This window comes from Osmerus mordax, chromosome 27 (assembly GCF_038355195.1).
Source record: "Osmerus mordax isolate fOsmMor3 chromosome 27, fOsmMor3.pri, whole genome shotgun sequence".
NCBI lineage: Eukaryota > Metazoa > Chordata > Actinopteri > Osmeriformes > Osmeridae > Osmerus > Osmerus mordax.
This window is the reverse complement of record NC_090076.1, coordinates 224,041-243,470: the sequence shown is the minus strand read 5'-3', so window position 1 is coordinate 243,470 and position 19,430 is coordinate 224,041. Positions and strand designations below refer to the sequence as shown.

Sequence of the window (19,430 nt, the reverse complement as noted above, 5' to 3'; positions counted from 1 at the left end):
ATAGTGGCAACTACAGTGGCAACTTTTTTCCTTGAAGTTGATTCAATCCCCAGCCAATACAGACCGTGGAGAGGCATCTCGTCTCTTGTGATGGTCGAACACATCACAATTAGGCCACGTTTTCCAAACTCCGCAGAAGTATAAACCAGGCTTAGGGCAATTTCTTACTAGTTGGACGTCAGTAGGTGGTGTGGAAAGGTGAACCGTCCCTCGAAATGCTGTGCGATCATGGCGGCTGTTGTGGGCATTGGTGGTATAGTGGCAAGCATAGCTGCCTTCCAAGCAGTTGACCCGGGTTCGATTCCCGGCCAATGCAGAACCTTGAGAGAGATTCAAATCAACTTTATTTCGCCATGTATACAGATACTAGGAATTTGATTTGGTATTCTCCATGCAGGCTATAGCATCACAAATAGAACAACAAGACAAAAAAGAAAAACAATACACGGACAGATAGTACCAGTATGAGCAAAATAATAAATAAGAATGGAGGTAATGTTAAATAAAGTGCCGTAAAGTTCATGTGTAAGAGTTATTTAGGAGGGCTATTGTTAAATATGTTTTATCTTGTGACGTTCAACCGCTTCCAGGCATTAAGAATGTCACGTGAGCTCCTGGACGATCGATCAGCTTCGAGAAGAGCTCGGGGGGCAATGTCCTGACAACTGGGTAGCGTGGCCGAGCAGTCCAAGGCGCTGGATTAAGGCTCCAGTCTCTCCGGAGGCGTGGGTTCAAATCCCACCGTTGCCACTTTTGTAGGGTGCTAATGCCGTACCATTGCTTTGAAGTCAGTAAGTGGGTTTGAAAAAGTGAACTGTGGCTCGACATGTGCGATTGTATATGATTTTTTGGGACATCGTAGTTATAGTGGCAACTACAGTGGCAACTTTTTTCCTAGAAGTTGATTCAATCCCCAGCCAATACAGACCGTGGAGAGGCATCTCGTCTCTTGTGACGGTCGATAGCTTCACGATTAGGCCACGTGTTCCAAACTCCGCAGAAGTATAAACCAGGCTTAGGGCAATTTCTTACTAGTTGGACGTCAGTAGGTGGTGTGGAAAGGTGAACCGTCCCTCGAAATGCTGTGCGATCATGGAGGCAGTTGTGGGCATTGGTGGGATAGTGGCAATTATAGCTTCCTTCCAAGCCATTGACCCGGGTTCGATTCCCGGCCAATGCAGAACCTTGAGAGAGATGTGTTTTATCTTGTGACGTTCAACAGCTTCCAGGCATTAAGAAAGTCACGTGAGCTCCCGGACGATCGATCAGCTTCGAGAAGAGCTCGGGGGGCAACGACTTGACAACTGGGTAGCGTGGCCGAGCGGTCCAAGGCGCTGGATTAAGGCTCCAGTCTCTCCGGAGGCGTGGGTTCAAATCCCACCGCTGCCACTTTTGTAGGGTTCTAACGCCGTCCCATTGCTTTGAAGTCAGTAAGTGGGTTTCAAAAAGTGAACTGTGGCTCGACATGTGCGATTGTATATGATTTTTTGGGACATCGTAGTTATAGTGGCAACTACAGTGGCAACTTTTTTCCTTGAAGTTGATTCAATCCCCAGCCAATACAGACCGTGGAGAGGCATCTCGTCTCTTGTGACGGTCGATAGCTTCACGATTAGGCCACGTGTTCCAAACTCCGCAGAAGTATAAACCAGGCTTAGGGCAATTTCTTACTAGTTGGACGTCAGTAGGTGGTGTGGAAAGGTGAACCGTCCCTTGAAATGCTGTGCGATCATGGCGGCTGTTGTGGGCATTGGTGGTATAGTGGCAAGCATAGCTGCCTTCCAAGCAGTTGACCTGGGTTCGATTCCCGGCCAATGCAGAACCTTGAGAGAGATTCAAATCAACTTTATTTCGCCATGTATACAGATACTAGGAATTTGATTTGGTATTCTCCATGCAGGCTATAGCATCACAAATAGAACAACAAGACAAAAAAGAAAAACAATACACGGACAGATAGTACCAGTATGAGCAAAATAATAAATAAGAATGGAGGTAATGTTAAATAAAGTGCCGTAAAGTTCATGTGTAAGAGTTATTTAGGAGGGCTATTGTTAAATATGTTTTATCTTGTGACGTTCAACCGCTTCCAGGCATTAAGAATGTCACGTGAGCTCCTGGACGATCGATCAGCTTCGAGAAGAGCTCGGGGGGCAATGTCCTGACAACTGGGTAGCGTGGCCGAGCAGTCCAAGGCGCTGGATTAAGGCTCCAGTCTCTCCGGAGGCGTGGGTTCAAATCCCACCGTTGCCACTTTTGTAGGGTGCTAACGCCGTACCATTGCTTTGAAGTCAGTAAGTGGGTTTGAAAAAGTGAACTGTGGCTGGACATGTGCGATTGTATATGATTTTTTGGGACATCGTAGTTATAGTGGCAACTACAGTGGCAACTTTTTTCCTAGAAGTTGATTCAATCCCCAGCCAATACAGACCGTGGAGAGGCATCTCGTCTCTTGTGACGGTCGATAGCTTCACGATTAGGCCACGTGTTCCAAACTCCGCAGAAGTATAAACCAGGCTTAGGGCAATTTCTTACTAGTTGGACGTCAGTAGGTGGTGTGGAAAGGTGAACCGTCCCTCGAAATGCTGTGCGATCATGGAGGCAGTTGTGGGCATTGGTGGGATAGTGGCAATTATAGCTTCCTTCCAAGCCATTGACCCGGGTTCGATTCCCGGCCAATGCAGAACCTTGAGAGAGATGTGTTTTATCTTGTGACGTTCAACAGCTTCCAGGCATTAAGAAAGTCACGTGAGCTCCCGGACGATCGATCAGCTTCGAGAAGAGCTCGGGGGGCAACGACTTGACAACTGGGTAGCGTGGCCGAGCGGTCCAAGGCGCTGGATTAAGGCTCCAGTCTCTCCGGAGGCGTGGGTTCAAATCCCACCGCTGCCACTTTTGTAGGGTTCTAACGCCGTCCCATTGCTTTGAAGTCAGTAAGTGGGTTTCAAAAAGTGAACTGTGGCTCGACATGTGCGATTGTATATGATTTTTTGGGACATCGTAGTTATAGTGGCAACTACAGTGGCAACTTTTTTCCTTGAAGTTGATTCAATCCCCAGCCAATACAGACCGTGGAGAGGCATCTCGTCTCTTGTGACGGTCGATAGCTTCACGATTAGGCCACGTGTTCCAAACTCCGCAGAAGTATAAACCAGGCTTAGGGCAATTTCTTACTAGTTGGACGTCAGTAGGTGGTGTGGAAAGGTGAACCGTCCCTTGAAATGCTGTGCGATCATGGCGGCGGTTGTGGGCATTGGTGGTATAGTGGCAAGCATAGCTGCCTTCCAAGCAGTTGACCCGGGTTCGATTCCCGGCCAATGCAGAACCTTGAGAGAGATTCAAATCAACTTTATTTCGCCATGTATACAGATACTAGGAATTTGATTTGGTATTCTCCATGCAGGCTATAGCATCACAAATAGAACAACAAGACAAAAAATAAAAACAATACACGGACAGATAGTACCAGTATGAGCAAAATAATAAATAAGAATGGAGGTAATGTTAAATAAAGTGCCGTAAAGTTCATGTGTAAGAGTTATTTAGGAGGGCTATTGTTAAATATGTTTTATCTTGTGACGTTCAACCGCTTCCAGGCATTAAGAATGTCACGTGAGCTCCTGGACGATCGATCAGCTTCGAGAAGAGCTCGGGGGGCAATGTCCTGACAACTGGGTAGCGTGGCCGAGCAGTCCAAGGCGCTGGATTAAGGCTCCAGTCTCTCCGGAGGCGTGGGTTCAAATCCCACCGTTGCCACTTTTGTAGGGTGCTAACGCCGTACTATTGCTTTGAAGTCAGTAAGTGGGTTTGAAAAAGTGAACTGTGGCTCGACATGTGCGATTGTATATGATTTTTTGGGACATCGTAGTTATAGTGGCAACTACAGTGGCAACTTTTTTCCTAGAAGTTGATTCAATCCCCAGCCAATACAGACCGTGGAGAGGCATCTCGTCTCTTGTGACGGTCGATAGCTTCACGATTAGGCCACGTGTTCCAAACTCCGCAGAAGTATAAACCAGGCTTAGGGCAATTTCTTACTAGTTGGACGTCAGTAGGTGGTGTGGAAAGGTGAACCGTCCCTCGAAATGCTGTGCAATCATGGAGGCAGTTGTGGGCATTGGTGGGATAGTGGCAATTATAGCTTCCTTCCAAGCCATTGACCCGGGTTCGATTCCCGGCCAATGCAGAACCTTGAGAGAGATGTGTTTTATCTTGTGACGTTCAACAGCTTCCAGGCATTAAGAAAGTCACGTGAGCTCCCGGACGATCGATCAGCTTCGAGAAGAGCTCGGGGGGCAACGACTTGACAACTGGGTAGCGTGGCCGAGCGGTCCAAGGCGCTGGATTAAGGCTCCAGTCTCTCCGGAGGCGTGGGTTCAAATCCCACCGCTGCCACTTTTGTAGGGTTCTAACGCCGTCCCATTGCTTTGAAGTCAGTAAGTGGGTTTCAAAAAGTGAACTGTGGCTCGACATGTGCGATTGTATATGATTTTTTGGGACATCGTAGTTATAGTGGCAACTACAGTGGCAACTTTTTTCCTTGAAGTTGATTCAATCCCCAGCCAATACAGACCGTGGAGAGGCATCTCGTCTCTTGTGACGGTCGATAGCTTCACGATTAGGCCACGTGTTCCAAACTCCGCAGAAGTATAAACCAGGCTTAGGGCAATTTCTTACTAGTTGGACGTCAGTAGGTGGTGTGGAAAGGTGAACCGTCCCTCGAAATGCTGTGCGATCATGGAGGCAGTTGTGGGCATTGGTGGGATAGTGGCAATTATAGCTTCCTTCCAAGCCATTGACCCGGGTTCGATTCCCGGCCAATGCAGAACCTTGAGAGAGATGTGTTTTATCTTGTGACGTTCAACAGCTTCCAGGCATTAAGAAAGTCACGTGAGCTCCCGGACGATCGATCAGCTTCGAGAAGAGCTCGGGGGGCAACGACTTGACAACTGGGTAGCGTGGCCGAGCGGCAACTGGCAGTGGCAACTTTTTTCCTTGAAGTTGATTCAATCCCCAGCCAATACAGACCGTGGAGAGGCATCTCGTCTCTTGTGACGGTCGATAGCTTCACGATTAGGCCACGTGTTCCAAACTCCGCAGAAGTATAAACCAGGCTTAGGGCAATTTCTTACTAGTTGGACGTCAGTAGGTGGTGTGGAAAGGTGAACCGTCCCTCGAAATGCTGTGCGATCATGGAGGCAGTTGTGGGCATTGGTGGGATAGTGGCAATTATAGCTTCCTTCCAAGCCATTGACCCGGGTTCGATTCCCGGCCAATGCAGAACCTTGAGAGAGATGTGTTTTATCTTGTGACGTTCAACAGCTTCCAGGCATTAAGAAAGTCACGTGAGCTCCCGGACGATCGATCAGCTTCGAGAAGAGCTCGGGGGGCAACGACTTGACAACTGGGTAGCGTGGCCGAGCGGTCCAAGGCGCTGGATTAAGGCTCCAGTCTCTCCGGAGGCGTGGGTTCAAATCCCACCGCTGCCACTTTTGTAGGGTTCTAACGCCGTCCCATTGCTTTGAAGTCAGTAAGTGGGTTTCAAAAAGTGAACTGTGGCTCGACATGTGCGATTGTATATGATTTTTTGGGACATCGTAGTTATAGTGGCAACTACTGTGGCAACTTTTTTCCTTGAAGTTGATTCAATCCCCAGCCAATACAGACCGTGGAGAGGCATCTCGTCTCTTGTGATGGTCGAACACATCACAATTAGGCCACGTTTTCCAAACTCCGCAGAAGTATAAACCAGGCTTAGGGCAATTTCTTACTAGTTGGACGTCAGTAGGTGGTGTGGAAAGGTGAACCGTCCCTTGAAATGCTGTGCGATCATGGCGGCTGTTGTGGGCATTGGTGGTATAGTGGCAAGCATAGCTGCCTTCCAAGCAGTTGACCCGGGTTCGATTCCCGGCCAATGCAGAACCTTGAGAGAGATTCAAATCAACTTTATTTCGCCATGTATACAGATACTAGGAATTTGATTTGGTATTCTCCATGCAGGCTATAGCATCACAAATAGAACAACAAGACAAAAAAGAAAAACAATACACGGACAGATAGTACCAGTATGAGCAAAATAATAAATAAGAATGGAGGTAATGTTAAATAAAGTGCCGTAAAGTTCATGTGTAAGAGTTATTTAGGAGGGCTATTGTTAAATATGTTTTATCTTGTGACGTTCAACCGCTTCCAGGCATTAAGAATGTCACGTGAGCTCCTGGACGATCGATCAGCTTCGAGAAGAGCTCGGGGGGCAATGTCCTGACAACTGGGTAGCGTGGCCGAGAGGTCCAAGGCGCTGGATTAAGGCTCCAGTCTCTCCGGAGGCGTGGGTTCAAATCCCACCGCTGCCACTTTTGTAGGGTTCTAACGCCGTCCCATTGCTTTGAAGTCAGTAAGTGGGTTTCAAAAAGTGAACTGTGGCTCGACATGTGCGATTGTATATGATTTTTTGGGACATCGTAGTTATAGTGGCAACTACAGTGGCAACTTTTTTCCTTGAAGTTGATTCAATCCCCAGCCAATACAGACCGTGGAGAGGCATCTCGTCTCTTGTGATGGTCGAACACATCACAATTAGGCCACGTTTTCCAAACTCCGCAGAAGTATAAACCAGGCTTAGGGCAATTTCTTACTAGTTGGACGTCAGTAGGTGGTGTGGAAAGGTGAACCGTCCCTCGAAATGCTGTGCGATCATGGCGGCTGTTGTGGGCATTGGTGGTATAGTGGCAAGCATAGCTGCCTTCCAAGCAGTTGACCCGGGTTCGATTCCCGGCCAATGCAGAACCTTGAGAGAGATTCAAATCAACTTTATTTCGCCATGTATACAGATACTAGGAATTTGATTTGGTATTCTTCATGCAGGCTATAGCATCACAAATAGAACAAGACAAAAAAGAAAAACAATACAAGGACAGATAGTACCAGTATGAGCAAAATAATAAATAAGAATGGAGGTAATGTTAAATAAAGCGCCGTAAAGTTCATTTCTAAGAGCTATTTAGGAGGGCTATTGTTAGATGTGTTTTATCTTGTGACGTTCAACCGCTTCCAGGCATTAAGAATGTCACGTGAGCTCCTGGACGATCGATCAGCTTCGGGAAGAGCCCGGGGGGGTAAGATCTGACAACGTGGTAGCGTGGCCGAGCGGTCCAAGGCGCTGGATTTAGGCTCCAGTCTCTCCTGAGGCATGGGTTCAAATCCCACCGCTGCCACTTTTGTAGGGTGCTAACGACGTCCCATTGCTTTGAAGTCAGTAAGTGGGTTTGAAAAAGTGAACTGTGGCTCGACATGTGCGATTGTATATGATTTTTTGGGGCATCGTAGTTATAGTGGCAACTACAGTGGCAACTTTTTTCCTTGAAGTTGACGGGGTTCAATCCCCAGCCAATACAGACCTTGGAGAGGTATCTCGTCTCTTGTGACGGTCGAACACATCAAATTTAGGCCACGTGTTCCAAACTCCGCAGAAGTGTAAACCAGGCTTAGGGCGATTTCTTACTAGTTGGACGTCAGTAGGTGGTGTGGAAAGGTGAACCGTCCCTCGAAATACTGTACGATCATGGAGGCGGTTGTGGGCATTGGTTGTATAGTGGCAAGCATAGCTGCCTTCCAAGCAGTTGACCCGGGTTCGATTCCCGGCCAATGCAGAACCTTGAGAGAGATTCAAATCAACTTTATTTCGCCATGTATACAGATACTAGGAATTTGATTTGGTATTCTCCATGCAGGCTATAGCATCACAAATAGAACAAAAAAAGTGAAAAAGTGAACTGTGGCTGGACATGTGCGATTGTATATGATTTTTTGGGACATCGTAGTTATAGTGGCAACTACAGTGGCAACTTTTTTCCTAGAAGTTGATTCAATCCCCAGCCAATACAGACCGTGGAGAGGCATCTCGTCTCTTGTGACGGTCGATAGCTTCACGATTAGGCCACGTGTTCCAAACTCCGCAGAAGTATAAACCAGGCTTAGGGCAATTTCTTACTAGTTGGACGTCAGTAGGTGGTGTGGAAAGGTGAACCGTCCCTCGAAATGCTGTGCGATCATGGAGGCAGTTGTGGGCATTGGTGGGATAGTGGCAATTATAGCTTCCTTCCAAGCCATTGACCCGGGTTCGATTCCCGGCCAATGCAGAACCTTGAGAGAGATGTGTTTTATCTTGTGACGTTCAACAGCTTCCAGGCATTAAGAAAGTCACGTGAGCTCCCGGACGATCGATCAGCTTCGAGAAGAGCTCGGGGGGCAACGACTTGACAACTGGGTAGCGTGGCCGAGCGGCAACTGGCAGTGGCAACTTTTTTCCTTGAAGTTGATTCAATCCCCAGCCAATACAGACCGTGGAGAGGCATCTCGTCTCTTGTGACGGTCGATAGCTTCACGATTAGGCCACGTGTTCCAAACTCCGCAGAAGTATAAACCAGGCTTAGGGCAATTTCTTACTAGTTGGACGTCAGTAGGTGGTGTGGAAAGGTGAACCGTCCCTCGAAATGCTGTGCGATCATGGAGGCAGTTGTGGGCATTGGTGGGATAGTGGCAATTATAGCTTCCTTCCAAGCCATTGACCCGGGTTCGATTCCCGGCCAATGCAGAACCTTGAGAGAGATGTGTTTTATCTTGTGACGTTCAACAGCTTCCAGGCATTAAGAAAGTCACGTGAGCTCCCGGACGATCGATCAGCTTCGAGAAGAGCTCGGGGGGCAACGACTTGACAACTGGGTAGCGTGGCCGAGCGGTCCAAGGCGCTGGATTAAGGCTCCAGTCTCTCCGGAGGCGTGGGTTCAAATCCCACCGCTGCCACTTTTGTAGGGTTCTAACGCCGTCCCATTGCTTTGAAGTCAGTAAGTGGGTTTCAAAAAGTGAACTGTGGCTCGACATGTGCGATTGTATATGATTTTTTGGGACATCGTAGTTATAGTGGCAACTACAGTGGCAACTTTTTTCCTTGAAGTTGATTCAATCCCCAGCCAATACAGACCGTGGAGAGGCATCTCGTCTCTTGTGATGGTCGAACACATCACGATTAGGCCACGTTTTCCAAACTCCGCAGAAGTATAAACCAGGCTTAGGGCAATTTCTTACTAGTTGGACGTCAGTAGGTGGTGTGGAAAGGTGAACCGTCCCTTGAAATGCTGTGCGATCATGGCGGCTGTTGTGGGCATTGGTGGTATAGTGGCAAGCATAGCTGCCTTCCAAGCAGTTGACCCGGGTTCGATTCCCGGCCAAAGCAGAACCTTGAGAGAGATTCAAATCAACTTTATTTCGCCATGTATACAGATACTAGGAATTTGATTTGGTATTCTCCATGCAGGCTATAGCATAACAAATAGAACAACAAGACAAAAAAGAAAAACAATACACGGACAGATAGTACCAGTATGAGCAAAATAATAAATAAGAATGGAGGTAATGTTAAATAAAGTGCCGTAAAGTTCATGTGTAAGAGTTATTTAGGAGGGCTATTGTTAAATATGTTTTATCTTGTGACGTTCAACCGCTTCCAGGCATTAAGAATGTCACGTGAGCTCCTGGACGATCGATCAGCTTCGAGAAGAGCTCGGGGGGCAATGTCCTGACAACTGGGTAGCGTGGCCGAGCAGTCCAAGGCGCTGGATTAAGGCTCCAGTCTCTCCGGAGGCGTGGGTTCAAATCCCACCGTTGCCACTTTTGTAGGGTGCTAACGCCGTACCATTGCTTTGAAGTCAGTAAGTGGGTTTGAAAAAGTGAACTGTGGCTCGACATGTGCGATTGTATATGATTTTTTGGGACATCGTAGTTATAGTGGCATCTACAGTGGCAACTTTTTTCCTAGAAGTTGATTCAATCCCCAGCCAATACAGACCGTGGAGAGGCATCTCGTCTCTTGTGACGGTCGATAGCTTCACGATTAGGCCACGTGTTCCAAACTCCGCAGAAGTATAAACCAGGCTTAGGGCAATTTCTTACTAGTTGGACGTCAGTAGGTGGTGTGGAAAGGTGAACCGTCCCTCGAAATGCTGTGCGATCATGGAGGCAGTTGTGGGCATTGGTGGGATAGTGGCAATTATAGCTTCCTTCCAAGCCATTGACCCGGGTTCGATTCCCGGCCAATGCAGAACCTTGAGAGAGATGTGTTTTATCTTGTGACGTTCAACAGCTTCCAGGCATTAAGAAAGTCACGTGAGCTCCCGGACGATCGATCAGCTTCGAGAAGAGCTCGGGGGGCAACGACTTGACAACTGGGTAGCGTGGCCGAGCGGCAACTGGCAGTGGCAACTTTTTTCCTTGAAGTTGATTCAATCCCCAGCCAATACAGACCGTGGAGAGGCATCTCGTCTCTTGTGACGGTCGATAGCTTCACGATTAGGCCACGTGTTCCAAACTCCGCAGAAGTATAAACCAGGCTTAGGGCAATTTCTTACTAGTTGGACGTCAGTAGGTGGTGTGGAAAGGTGAACCGTCCCTCGAAATGCTGTGCGATCATGGAGGCAGTTGTGGGCATTGGTGGGATAGTGGCAATTATAGCTTCCTTCCAAGCCATTGACCCGGGTTCGATTCCCGGCCAATGCAGAACCTTGAGAGAGATGTGTTTTATCTTGTGACGTTCAACAGCTTCCAGGCATTAAGAAAGTCACGTGAGCTCCCGGACGATCGATCAGCTTCGAGAAGAGCTCGGGGGGCAACGCCTTGACAACTGGGTAGCGTGGCCGAGCGGTCCAAGGCGCTGGATTAAGGCTCCAGTCTCTCCGGAGGCGTGGGTTCAAATCCCACCGCTGCCACTTTTGTAGGGTTCTAACGCCGTCCCATTGCTTTGAAGTCAGTAAGTGGGTTTCAAAAAGTGAACTGTGGCTCGACATGTGCGATTGTATATGATTTTTTGGGACATCGTAGTTATAGTGGCAACTACAGTGGCAACTTTTTTCCTTGAAGTTGATTCAATCCCCAGCCAATACAGACCGTGGAGAGGCATCTCGTCTCTTGTGATGGTCGAACACATCACGATTAGGCCACGTTTTCCAAACTCCGCAGAAGTATAAACCAGGCTTAGGGCAATTTCTTACTAGTTGGACGTCAGTAGGTGGTGTGGAAAGGTGAACCGTCCCTTGAAATGCTGTGCGATCATGGCGGCTGTTGTGGGCATTGGTGGTATAGTGGCAAGCATAGCTGCCTTCCAAGCAGTTGACCCGGGTTCGATTCCCGGCCAAAGCAGAACCTTGAGAGAGATTCAAATCAACTTTATTTCGCCATGTATACAGATACTAGGAATTTGATTTGGTATTCTCCATGCAGGCTATAGCATAACAAATAGAACAACAAGACAAAAAAGAAAAACAATACACGGACAGATAGTACCAGTATGAGCAAAATAATAAATAAGAATGGAGGTAATGTTAAATAAAGTGCCGTAAAGTTCATGTGTAAGAGTTATTTAGGAGGGCTATTGTTAAATATGTTTTATCTTGTGACGTTCAACCGCTTCCAGGCATTAAGAATGTCACGTGAGCTCCTGGACGATCGATCAGCTTCGAGAAGAGCTCGGGGGGCAATGTCCTGACAACTGGGTAGCGTGGCCGAGCAGTCCAAGGCGCTGGATTAAGGCTCCAGTCTCTCCGGAGGCGTGGGTTCAAATCCCACCGTTGCCACTTTTGTAGGGTGCTAACGCCGTACCATTGCTTTGAAGTCAGTAAGTGGGTTTGAAAAAGTGAACTGTGGCTCGACATGTGCGATTGTATATGATTTTTTGGGACATCGTAGTTATAGTGGCATCTACAGTGGCAACTTTTTTCCTAGAAGTTGATTCAATCCCCAGCCAATACAGACCGTGGAGAGGCATCTCGTCTCTTGTGACGGTCGATAGCTTCACGATTAGGCCACGTGTTCCAAACTCCGCAGAAGTATAAACCAGGCTTAGGGCAATTTCTTACTAGTTGGACGTCAGTAGGTGGTGTGGAAAGGTGAACCGTCCCTCGAAATGCTGTGCGATCATGGAGGCAGTTGTGGGCATTGGTGGGATAGTGGCAATTATAGCTTCCTTCCAAGCCATTGACCCGGGTTCGATTCCCGGCCAATGCAGAACCTTGAGAGAGATGTGTTTTATCTTGTGACGTTCAACAGCTTCCAGGCATTAAGAAAGTCACGTGAGCTCCCGGACGATCGATCAGCTTCGAGAAGAGCTCGGGGGGCAACGACTTGACAACTGGGTAGCGTGGCCGAGCGGTCCAAGGCGCTGGATTAAGGCTCCAGTCTCTCCGGAGGCGTGGGTTCAAATCCCACCGCTGCCACTTTTGTAGGGTTCTAACGCCGTCCCATTGCTTTGAAGTCAGTAAGTGGGTTTCAAAAAGTGAACTGTGGCTCGACATGTGCGATTGTATATGATTTTTTGGGACATCGTAGTTATAGTGGCAACTACAGTGGCAACTTTTTTCCTTGAAGTTGATTCAATCCCCAGCCAATACAGACCGTGGAGAGGCATCTCGTCTCTTGTGATGGTCGAACACATCACAATTAGGCCACGTTTTCCAAACTCCGCAGAAGTATAAACCAGGCTTAGGGCAATTTCTTACTAGTTGGACGTCAGTAGGTGGTGTGGAAAGGTGAACCGTCCCTCGAAATGCTGTGCGATCATGGCGGCTGTTGTGGGCATTGGTGGTATAGTGGCAAGCATAGCTGCCTTTCAAGCAGTTGACCCGGGTTCGATTCCCGGCCAATGCAGAACCTTGAGAGAGATTCAAATCAACTTTATTTCGCCATGTATACAGATACTAGGAATTTGATTTGGTATTCTCCATGCAGGCTATAGCATCACAAATAGAACAACAAGACAAAAAAGAAAAACAATACACGGACAGATAGTACCAGTATGAGCAAAATAATAAATAAGAATGGAGGTAATGTTAAATAAAGTGCCGTAAAGTTCATGTGTAAGAGTTATTTAGGAGGGCTATTGTTAAATATGTTTTATCTTGTGACGTTCAACCGCTTCCAGGCATTAAGAATGTCACGTGAGCTCCTGGACGATCGATCAGCTTCGAGAAGAGCTCGGGGGGCAATGTCCTGACAACTGGGTAGCGTGGCCGAGCAGTCCAAGGCGCTGGATTAAGGCTCCAGTCTCTCCGGAGGCGTGGGTTCAAATCCCACCGTTGCCACTTTTGTAGGGTGCTAACGCCGTACCATTGCTTTGAAGTCAGTAAGTGGGTTTGAAAAAGTGAACTGTGGCTCGACATGTGCGATTGTATATGATTTTTTGGGACATCGTAGTTATAGTGGCAACTACAGTGGCAACTTTTTTCCTAGAAGTTGATTCAATCCCCAGCCAATACAGACCGTGGAGAGGCATCTCGTCTCTTGTGACGGTCGATAGCTTCACGATTAGGCCACGTGTTCCAAACTCCGCAGAAGTATAAACCAGGCTTAAGGCAATTTCTTACTAGTTGGACGTCAGTAGGTGGTGTGGAAAGGTGAACCGTCCCTCGAAATGCTGTGCGATCATGGAGGCAGTTGTGGGCATTGGTGGGATAGTGGCAATTATAGCTTCCTTCCAAGCCATTGACCCGGGTTCGATTCCCGGCCAATGCAGAACCTTGAGAGAGATGTGTTTTATCTTGTGACGTTCAACAGCTTCCAGGCATTAAGAAAGTCACGTGAGCTCCCGGACGATCGATCAGCTTCGAGAAGAGCTCGGGGGGCAACGACTTGACAACTGGGTAGCGTGGCCGAGCGGTCCAAGGCGCTGGATTAAGGCTCCAGTCTCTCCGGAGGCGTGGGTTCAAATCCCACCGCTGCCACTTTTGTAGGGTTCTAACGCCGTCCCATTGCTTTGAAGTCAGTAAGTGGGTTTCAAAAAGTGAACTGTGGCTCGACATGTGCGATTGTATATGATTTTTTGGGACATCGTAGTTATAGTGGCAACTACAGTGGCAACTTTTTTCCTTGAAGTTGATTCAATCCCCAGCCAATACAGACTGTGGAGAGGCATCTCGTCCATTGTGATGGTCGAACACATCACAATTAGGCCACGTGTTCCAAACTCCGCAGAAGTATAAACCAGGCTTAGGGCAATTTCTTACTAGTTGGACGTCAGTAGGTGGTGTGGAAAGGTGAACCGTCCCTCGAAATGCTGTGCGATCATGGCGGCTGTTGTGGGCATTGGTGGTATAGTGGCAAGCATAGCTGCCTTTCAAGCAGTTGACCCGGGTTCGATTCCCGGCCAATGCAGAACCTTGAGAGAGATTCAAATCAACTTTATTTCGCCATGTATACAGATACTAGGAATTTGATTTGGTATTCTCCATGCAGGCTATAGCATCACAAATAGAACAACAAGACAAAAAAGAAAAACAATACACGGACAGATAGTACCAGTATGAGCAAAATAATAAATAAGAATGGAGGTAATGTTAAATAAAGTGCCGTAAAGTTCATGTGTAAGAGTTATTTAGGAGGGCTATTGTTAAATATGTTTTATCTTGTGACGTTCAACCGCTTCCAGGCATTAAGAATGTCACGTGAGCTCCTGGACGATCGATCAGCTTCGAGAAGAGCTCGGGGGGCAATGTCCTGACAACTGGGTAGCGTGGCCGAGCAGTCCAAGGCGCTGGATTAAGGCTCCAGTCTCTCCGGAGGCGTGGGTTCAAATCCCACCGTTGCCACTTTTGTAGGGTGCTAACGCCGTACCATTGCTTTGAAGTCAGTAAGTGGGTTTGAAAAAGTGAACTGTGGCTCGACATGTGCGATTGTATATGATTTTTTGGGACATCGTAGTTATAGTGGCAACTACAGTGGCAACTTTTTTCCTAGAAGTTGATTCAATCCCCAGCCAATACAGACCGTGGAGAGGCATCTCGTCTCTTGTGACGGTCGATAGCTTCACGATTAGGCCACGTGTTCCAAACTCCGCAGAAGTATAAACCAGGCTTAGGGCAATTTCTTACTAGTTGGACGTCAGTAGGTGGTGTGGAAAAGTGAACCGTCCCTCGAAATGCTGTGCGATCATGGAGGCAGTTGTGGGCATTGGTGGGATAGTGGCAATTATAGCTTCCTTCCAAGCCATTGACCCGGGTTCGTTTCCCGGCCAATGCAGAACCTTGAGAGAGATGTGTTTTATCTTGTGACGTTCAACAGCTTCCAGGCATTAAGAAAGTCACGTGAGCTCCCGGACGATCGATCAGCTTCGAGAAGAGCTCGGGGGGCAACGACTTGACAACTGGGTAGCGTGGCCGAGCGGTCCAAGGCGCTGGATTAAGGCTCCAGTCTCTCCGGAGGCGTGGGTTCAAATCCCACCGCTGCCACTTTTGTAGGGTTCTAACGCCGTCCCATTGCTTTGAAGTCAGTAAGTGGGTTTCAAAAAGTGAACTGTGGCTCGACATGTGCGATTGTATATGATTTTTTGGGACATCGTAGTTATAGTGGCAACTACAGTGGCAACTTTTTTCCTTGAAGTTGATTCAATCCCCAGCCAATACAGACCGTGGAGAGGCATCTCGTCTCTTGTGACGGTCGATAGCTTCACGATTAGGCCACGTGTTCCAAACTCCGCAGAAGTATAAACCAGGCTTAGGGCAATTTCTTACTAGTTGGACGTCAGTAGGTGGTGTGGAAAGGTGAACCGTCCCTTGAAATGCTGTGCGATCATGGCGGCTGTTGTGGGCATTGGTGGTATAGTGGCAAGCATAGCTGCCTTCCAAGCAGTTGACCCGGGTTCGATTCCCGGCCAATGCAGAACCTTGAGAGAGATTCAAATCAACTTTATTTCGCCATGTATACAGATACTAGGAATTTGATTTGGTATTCTCCATGCAGGCTATAGCATCACAAATAGAACAACAAGACAAAAAAGAAAAACAATACACGGACAGATAGTACCAGTATGAGCAAAATAATAAATAAGAATGGAGGTAATGTTAAATAAAGTGCCGTAAAGTTCATGTGTAAGAGTTATTTAGGAGGGCTATTGTTAAATATGTTTTATCTTGTGACGTTCAACCGCTTCCAGGCATTAAGAATGTCACGTGAGCTCCTGGACGATCGATCAGCTTCGAGAAGAGCTCGGGGGGCGATGTCCTGACAACTGGGTAGCGTGGCCGAGCAGTCCAAGGCGCTGGATTAAGGCTCCAGTCTCTCCGGAGGCGTGGGTTCAAATCCCACCGTTGCCACTTTTGTAGGGTGCTAACGCCGTACCATTGCTTTGAAGTCAGTAAGTGGGTTTGAAAAAGTGAACTGTGGCTCGACATGTGCGATTGTATATGATTTTTTGGGACATCGTAGTTATAGTGGCAACTACAGTGGCAACTTTTTTCCTAGAAGTTGATTCAATCCCCAGCCAATACAGACCGTGGAGAGGCATCTCGTCTCTTGTGATGGTCGAACACATCACGATTAGGCCACGTTTTCCAAACTCCGCAGAAGTATAAACCAGGCTTAGGGCAATTTCTTACTAGTTGGACGTCAGTAGGTGGTGTGGAAAGGTGAACCGTCCCTTGAAATGCTGTGCGATCATGGCGGCTGTTGTGGGCATTGGTGGTATAGTGGCAAGCATAGCTGCCTTCCAAGCAGTTGACCCGGGTTCGATTCCCGGCCAAAGCAGAACCTTGAGAGAGATTCAAATCAACTTTATTTCGCCATGTATACAGATACTAGGAATTTGATTTGGTATTCTCCATGCAGGCTATAGCATAACAAATAGAACAACAAGACAAAAAAGAAAAACAATACACGGACAGATAGTACCAGTATGAGCAAAATAATAAATAAGAATGGAGGTAATGTTAAATAAAGTGCCGTAAAGTTCATGTGTAAGAGTTATTTAGGAGGGCTATTGTTAAATATGTTTTATCTTGTGACGTTCAACCGCTTCCAGGCATTAAGAATGTCACGTGAGCTCCTGGACGATCGATCAGCTTCGAGAAGAGCTCGGGGGGCAATGTCCTGACAACTGGGTAGCGTGGCCGAGCAGTCCAAGGCGCTGGATTAAGGCTCCAGTCTCTCCGGAGGCGTGGGTTCAAATCCCACCGTTGCCACTTTTGTAGGGTGCTAACGCCGTACCATTGCTTTGAAGTCAGTAAGTGGGTTTGAAAAAGTGAACTGTGGCTCGACATGTGCGATTGTATATGATTTTTTGGGACATCGTAGTTATAGTGGCATCTACAGTGGCAACTTTTTTCCTAGAAGTTGATTCAATCCCCAGCCAATACAGACCGTGGAGAGGCATCTCGTCTCTTGTGACGGTCGATAGCTTCACGATTAGGCCACGTGTTCCAAACTCCGCAGAAGTATAAACCAGGCTTAGGGCAATTTCTTACTAGTTGGACGTCAGTAGGTGGTGTGGAAAGGTGAACCGTCCCTCGAAATGCTGTGCGATCATGGAGGCAGTTGTGGGCATTGGTGGGATAGTGGCAATTATAGCTTCCTTCCAAGCCATTGACCCGGGTTCGATTCCCGGCCAATGCAGAACCTTGAGAGAGATGTGTTTTATCTTGTGACGTTCAACAGCTTCCAGGCATTAAGAAAGTCACGTGAGCTCCCGGACGATCGATCAGCTTCGAGAAGAGCTCGGGGGGCAACGACTTGACAACTGGGTAGCGTGGCCGAGCGGTCCAAGGCGCTGGATTAAGGCTCCAGTCTCTCCGGAGGCGTGGGTTCAAATCCCACCGCTGCCACTTTTGTAGGGTTCTAACGCCGTCCCATTGCTTTGAAGTCAGTAAGTGGGTTTCAAAAAGTGAACTGTGGCTCGACATGTGCGATTGTATATGATTTTTTGGGACATCGTAGTTATAGTGGCAACTACAGTGGCAACTTTTTTCCTTGAAGTTGATTCAATCCCCAGCCAATACAGACCGTGGAGAGGCATCTCGTCTCTTGTGATGGTCGAACACATCACAATTAGGCCACGTTTTCCAAACTCCGCAGAAGTATAAACCAGGCTTAGGGCAATTTCTTACTAGTTGGACGTCAGTAGGTGGTGTGGAAAGGTGAACCGTCCCTCGAAATGCTGTGCGATCATGGCGGCTGTTGTGGGCATTGGTGGTATAGTGGCAAGCATAGCTGCCTTTCAAGCAGTTGACCCGGGTTCGATTCCCGGCCAATGCAGAACCTTGAGAGAGATTCAAATCAACTTTATTTCGCCATGTATACAGATACTAGGAATTTGATTTGGTATTCTCCATGCAGGCTATAGCATCACAAATAGAACAACAAGACAAAAAAGAAAAACAATACACGGACAGATAGTACCAGTATGAGCAAAATAATAAATAAGAATGGAGGTAATGTTAAATAAAGTGCCGTAAAGTTCATGTGTAAGAGTTATTTAGGAGGGCTATTGTTAAATATGTTTTATCTTGTGACGTTCAACCGCTTCCAGGCATTAAGAATGTCACGTGAGCTCCTGGACGATCGATCAGCTTCGAGAAGAGCTCGGGGGGCAATGTCCTGACAACTGGGTAGCGTGGCCGAGCAGTCCAAGGCGCTGGATTAAGGCTCCAGTCTCTCCGGAGGCGTGGGTTCAAATCCCACCGTTGCCACTTTTGTAGGGTGCTAACGCCGTACCATTGCTTTGAAGTCAGTAAGTGGGTTTGAAAAAGTGAACTGTGGCTCGACATGTGCGATTGTATATGATTTTTTGGGACATCGTAGTTATAGTGGCAACTACAGTGGCAACTTTTTTCCTAGAAGTTGATTCAATCCCCAGCCAATACAGACCGTGGAGAGGCATCTCGTCTCTTGTGACGGTCGATAGCTTCACGATTAGGCCACGTGTTCCAAACTCCGCAGAAGTATAAACCAGGCTTAAGGCAATTTCTTACTAGTTGGACGTCAGTAGGTGGTGTGGAAAGGTGAACCGTCCCTCGAAATGCTGTGCGATCATGGAGGCAGTTGTGGGCATTGGTGGGATAGTGGCAATTATAGCTTCCTTCCAAGCCATTGACCCGGGTTCGATTCCCGGCCAATGCAGAACCTTGAGAGAGATGTGTTTTATCTTGTGACGTTCAACAGCTTCCAGGCATTAAGAAAGTCACGTGAGCTCCCGGACGATCGATCAGCTTCGAGAAGAGCTCGGGGGGCAATGTCCTGACAACTGGGTAGCGTGGCCGAGCAGTCCAAGGCGCTGGATTAAGGCTCCAGTCTCTCCGGAGGCGTGGGTTCAAATCCCACCGTTGCCACTTTTGTAGGGTGCTAATGCCGTCCCATTGCTTTGAAGTCAGTAAGTGGGTTTCAAAAAGTGAACTGTGGCTCGACATGTGCGATTGTATATGATTTTTTGGGACATCGTAGTTATAGTGGCAACTACAGTGGCAACTTTTTTCCTTGAAGTTGATTCAATCCCCAGCCAATACAGACCGTGGAGAGGCATCTCGTCTCTTGTGACGGTCGATAGCTTCACGATTAGGCCACGTGTTCCAAACTCCGCAGAAGTATAAACCAGGCTTAGGGCAATTTCTTACTAGTTGGAC

At 47.7% G+C, this 19,430-nt stretch overlaps 36 non-coding genes across 36 annotated transcripts; all 36 read left to right on the top strand.

Annotated features, from left to right (window-relative positions):
• The first annotated feature begins 244 nt into the window (after positions 1–244).
• On the top strand, positions 245–316 carry trnag-ucc (transfer RNA glycine (anticodon UCC)). Its single transcript has one exon. It is a non-coding gene; the product is annotated as a tRNA-Gly (tRNA).
• A 352-nt stretch (positions 317–668) lies between these two features.
• Positions 669–750, top strand: trnal-aag (transfer RNA leucine (anticodon AAG)). The gene has a single exon. It is a non-coding gene; the product is annotated as a tRNA-Leu (tRNA).
• A 557-nt stretch (positions 751–1,307) lies between these two features.
• trnal-aag (transfer RNA leucine (anticodon AAG)) lies at positions 1,308–1,389 on the top strand. The gene has a single exon. It is a non-coding gene; the product is annotated as a tRNA-Leu (tRNA).
• A 358-nt stretch (positions 1,390–1,747) lies between these two features.
• On the top strand, positions 1,748–1,819 carry trnag-ucc (transfer RNA glycine (anticodon UCC)). Its single transcript has one exon. It is a non-coding gene; the product is annotated as a tRNA-Gly (tRNA).
• A 352-nt stretch (positions 1,820–2,171) lies between these two features.
• trnal-aag (transfer RNA leucine (anticodon AAG)) lies at positions 2,172–2,253 on the top strand. The gene has a single exon. It is a non-coding gene; the product is annotated as a tRNA-Leu (tRNA).
• A 557-nt stretch (positions 2,254–2,810) lies between these two features.
• On the top strand, positions 2,811–2,892 carry trnal-aag (transfer RNA leucine (anticodon AAG)). Its single transcript has one exon. It is a non-coding gene; the product is annotated as a tRNA-Leu (tRNA).
• A 358-nt stretch (positions 2,893–3,250) lies between these two features.
• On the top strand, positions 3,251–3,322 carry trnag-ucc (transfer RNA glycine (anticodon UCC)). The gene has a single exon. It is a non-coding gene; the product is annotated as a tRNA-Gly (tRNA).
• A 352-nt stretch (positions 3,323–3,674) lies between these two features.
• Positions 3,675–3,756, top strand: trnal-aag (transfer RNA leucine (anticodon AAG)). The gene has a single exon. It is a non-coding gene; the product is annotated as a tRNA-Leu (tRNA).
• A 557-nt stretch (positions 3,757–4,313) lies between these two features.
• trnal-aag (transfer RNA leucine (anticodon AAG)) lies at positions 4,314–4,395 on the top strand. The gene has a single exon. It is a non-coding gene; the product is annotated as a tRNA-Leu (tRNA).
• Positions 4,396–5,407: 1,012 nt separating this feature from the next.
• trnal-aag (transfer RNA leucine (anticodon AAG)) lies at positions 5,408–5,489 on the top strand. The gene has a single exon. It is a non-coding gene; the product is annotated as a tRNA-Leu (tRNA).
• Positions 5,490–5,847: 358 nt separating this feature from the next.
• trnag-ucc (transfer RNA glycine (anticodon UCC)) lies at positions 5,848–5,919 on the top strand. The gene has a single exon. It is a non-coding gene; the product is annotated as a tRNA-Gly (tRNA).
• A 352-nt stretch (positions 5,920–6,271) lies between these two features.
• On the top strand, positions 6,272–6,353 carry trnal-aag (transfer RNA leucine (anticodon AAG)). Its single transcript has one exon. It is a non-coding gene; the product is annotated as a tRNA-Leu (tRNA).
• A 358-nt stretch (positions 6,354–6,711) lies between these two features.
• trnag-ucc (transfer RNA glycine (anticodon UCC)) lies at positions 6,712–6,783 on the top strand. The gene has a single exon. It is a non-coding gene; the product is annotated as a tRNA-Gly (tRNA).
• A 349-nt stretch (positions 6,784–7,132) lies between these two features.
• Positions 7,133–7,214, top strand: trnal-uag (transfer RNA leucine (anticodon UAG)). Its single transcript has one exon. It is a non-coding gene; the product is annotated as a tRNA-Leu (tRNA).
• Positions 7,215–7,577: 363 nt separating this feature from the next.
• Positions 7,578–7,649, top strand: trnag-ucc (transfer RNA glycine (anticodon UCC)). Its single transcript has one exon. It is a non-coding gene; the product is annotated as a tRNA-Gly (tRNA).
• Positions 7,650–8,720: 1,071 nt separating this feature from the next.
• On the top strand, positions 8,721–8,802 carry trnal-aag (transfer RNA leucine (anticodon AAG)). Its single transcript has one exon. It is a non-coding gene; the product is annotated as a tRNA-Leu (tRNA).
• Positions 8,803–9,160: 358 nt separating this feature from the next.
• On the top strand, positions 9,161–9,232 carry trnag-ucc (transfer RNA glycine (anticodon UCC)). Its single transcript has one exon. It is a non-coding gene; the product is annotated as a tRNA-Gly (tRNA).
• A 352-nt stretch (positions 9,233–9,584) lies between these two features.
• On the top strand, positions 9,585–9,666 carry trnal-aag (transfer RNA leucine (anticodon AAG)). Its single transcript has one exon. It is a non-coding gene; the product is annotated as a tRNA-Leu (tRNA).
• A 1,012-nt stretch (positions 9,667–10,678) lies between these two features.
• trnal-aag (transfer RNA leucine (anticodon AAG)) lies at positions 10,679–10,760 on the top strand. Its single transcript has one exon. It is a non-coding gene; the product is annotated as a tRNA-Leu (tRNA).
• A 358-nt stretch (positions 10,761–11,118) lies between these two features.
• trnag-ucc (transfer RNA glycine (anticodon UCC)) lies at positions 11,119–11,190 on the top strand. The gene has a single exon. It is a non-coding gene; the product is annotated as a tRNA-Gly (tRNA).
• A 352-nt stretch (positions 11,191–11,542) lies between these two features.
• On the top strand, positions 11,543–11,624 carry trnal-aag (transfer RNA leucine (anticodon AAG)). The gene has a single exon. It is a non-coding gene; the product is annotated as a tRNA-Leu (tRNA).
• Positions 11,625–12,181: 557 nt separating this feature from the next.
• On the top strand, positions 12,182–12,263 carry trnal-aag (transfer RNA leucine (anticodon AAG)). The gene has a single exon. It is a non-coding gene; the product is annotated as a tRNA-Leu (tRNA).
• Positions 12,264–12,621: 358 nt separating this feature from the next.
• Positions 12,622–12,693, top strand: trnae-uuc (transfer RNA glutamic acid (anticodon UUC)). Its single transcript has one exon. It is a non-coding gene; the product is annotated as a tRNA-Glu (tRNA).
• A 352-nt stretch (positions 12,694–13,045) lies between these two features.
• Positions 13,046–13,127, top strand: trnal-aag (transfer RNA leucine (anticodon AAG)). The gene has a single exon. It is a non-coding gene; the product is annotated as a tRNA-Leu (tRNA).
• Positions 13,128–13,684: 557 nt separating this feature from the next.
• Positions 13,685–13,766, top strand: trnal-aag (transfer RNA leucine (anticodon AAG)). The gene has a single exon. It is a non-coding gene; the product is annotated as a tRNA-Leu (tRNA).
• Positions 13,767–14,124: 358 nt separating this feature from the next.
• Positions 14,125–14,196, top strand: trnae-uuc (transfer RNA glutamic acid (anticodon UUC)). The gene has a single exon. It is a non-coding gene; the product is annotated as a tRNA-Glu (tRNA).
• A 352-nt stretch (positions 14,197–14,548) lies between these two features.
• On the top strand, positions 14,549–14,630 carry trnal-aag (transfer RNA leucine (anticodon AAG)). Its single transcript has one exon. It is a non-coding gene; the product is annotated as a tRNA-Leu (tRNA).
• A 557-nt stretch (positions 14,631–15,187) lies between these two features.
• trnal-aag (transfer RNA leucine (anticodon AAG)) lies at positions 15,188–15,269 on the top strand. Its single transcript has one exon. It is a non-coding gene; the product is annotated as a tRNA-Leu (tRNA).
• A 358-nt stretch (positions 15,270–15,627) lies between these two features.
• On the top strand, positions 15,628–15,699 carry trnag-ucc (transfer RNA glycine (anticodon UCC)). The gene has a single exon. It is a non-coding gene; the product is annotated as a tRNA-Gly (tRNA).
• Positions 15,700–16,051: 352 nt separating this feature from the next.
• Positions 16,052–16,133, top strand: trnal-aag (transfer RNA leucine (anticodon AAG)). Its single transcript has one exon. It is a non-coding gene; the product is annotated as a tRNA-Leu (tRNA).
• A 358-nt stretch (positions 16,134–16,491) lies between these two features.
• Positions 16,492–16,563, top strand: trnag-ucc (transfer RNA glycine (anticodon UCC)). The gene has a single exon. It is a non-coding gene; the product is annotated as a tRNA-Gly (tRNA).
• A 352-nt stretch (positions 16,564–16,915) lies between these two features.
• trnal-aag (transfer RNA leucine (anticodon AAG)) lies at positions 16,916–16,997 on the top strand. Its single transcript has one exon. It is a non-coding gene; the product is annotated as a tRNA-Leu (tRNA).
• Positions 16,998–17,554: 557 nt separating this feature from the next.
• trnal-aag (transfer RNA leucine (anticodon AAG)) lies at positions 17,555–17,636 on the top strand. The gene has a single exon. It is a non-coding gene; the product is annotated as a tRNA-Leu (tRNA).
• Positions 17,637–17,994: 358 nt separating this feature from the next.
• trnae-uuc (transfer RNA glutamic acid (anticodon UUC)) lies at positions 17,995–18,066 on the top strand. The gene has a single exon. It is a non-coding gene; the product is annotated as a tRNA-Glu (tRNA).
• A 352-nt stretch (positions 18,067–18,418) lies between these two features.
• Positions 18,419–18,500, top strand: trnal-aag (transfer RNA leucine (anticodon AAG)). The gene has a single exon. It is a non-coding gene; the product is annotated as a tRNA-Leu (tRNA).
• Positions 18,501–19,057: 557 nt separating this feature from the next.
• On the top strand, positions 19,058–19,139 carry trnal-aag (transfer RNA leucine (anticodon AAG)). The gene has a single exon. It is a non-coding gene; the product is annotated as a tRNA-Leu (tRNA).
• Positions 19,140–19,430: the final 291 nt, after the last annotated feature.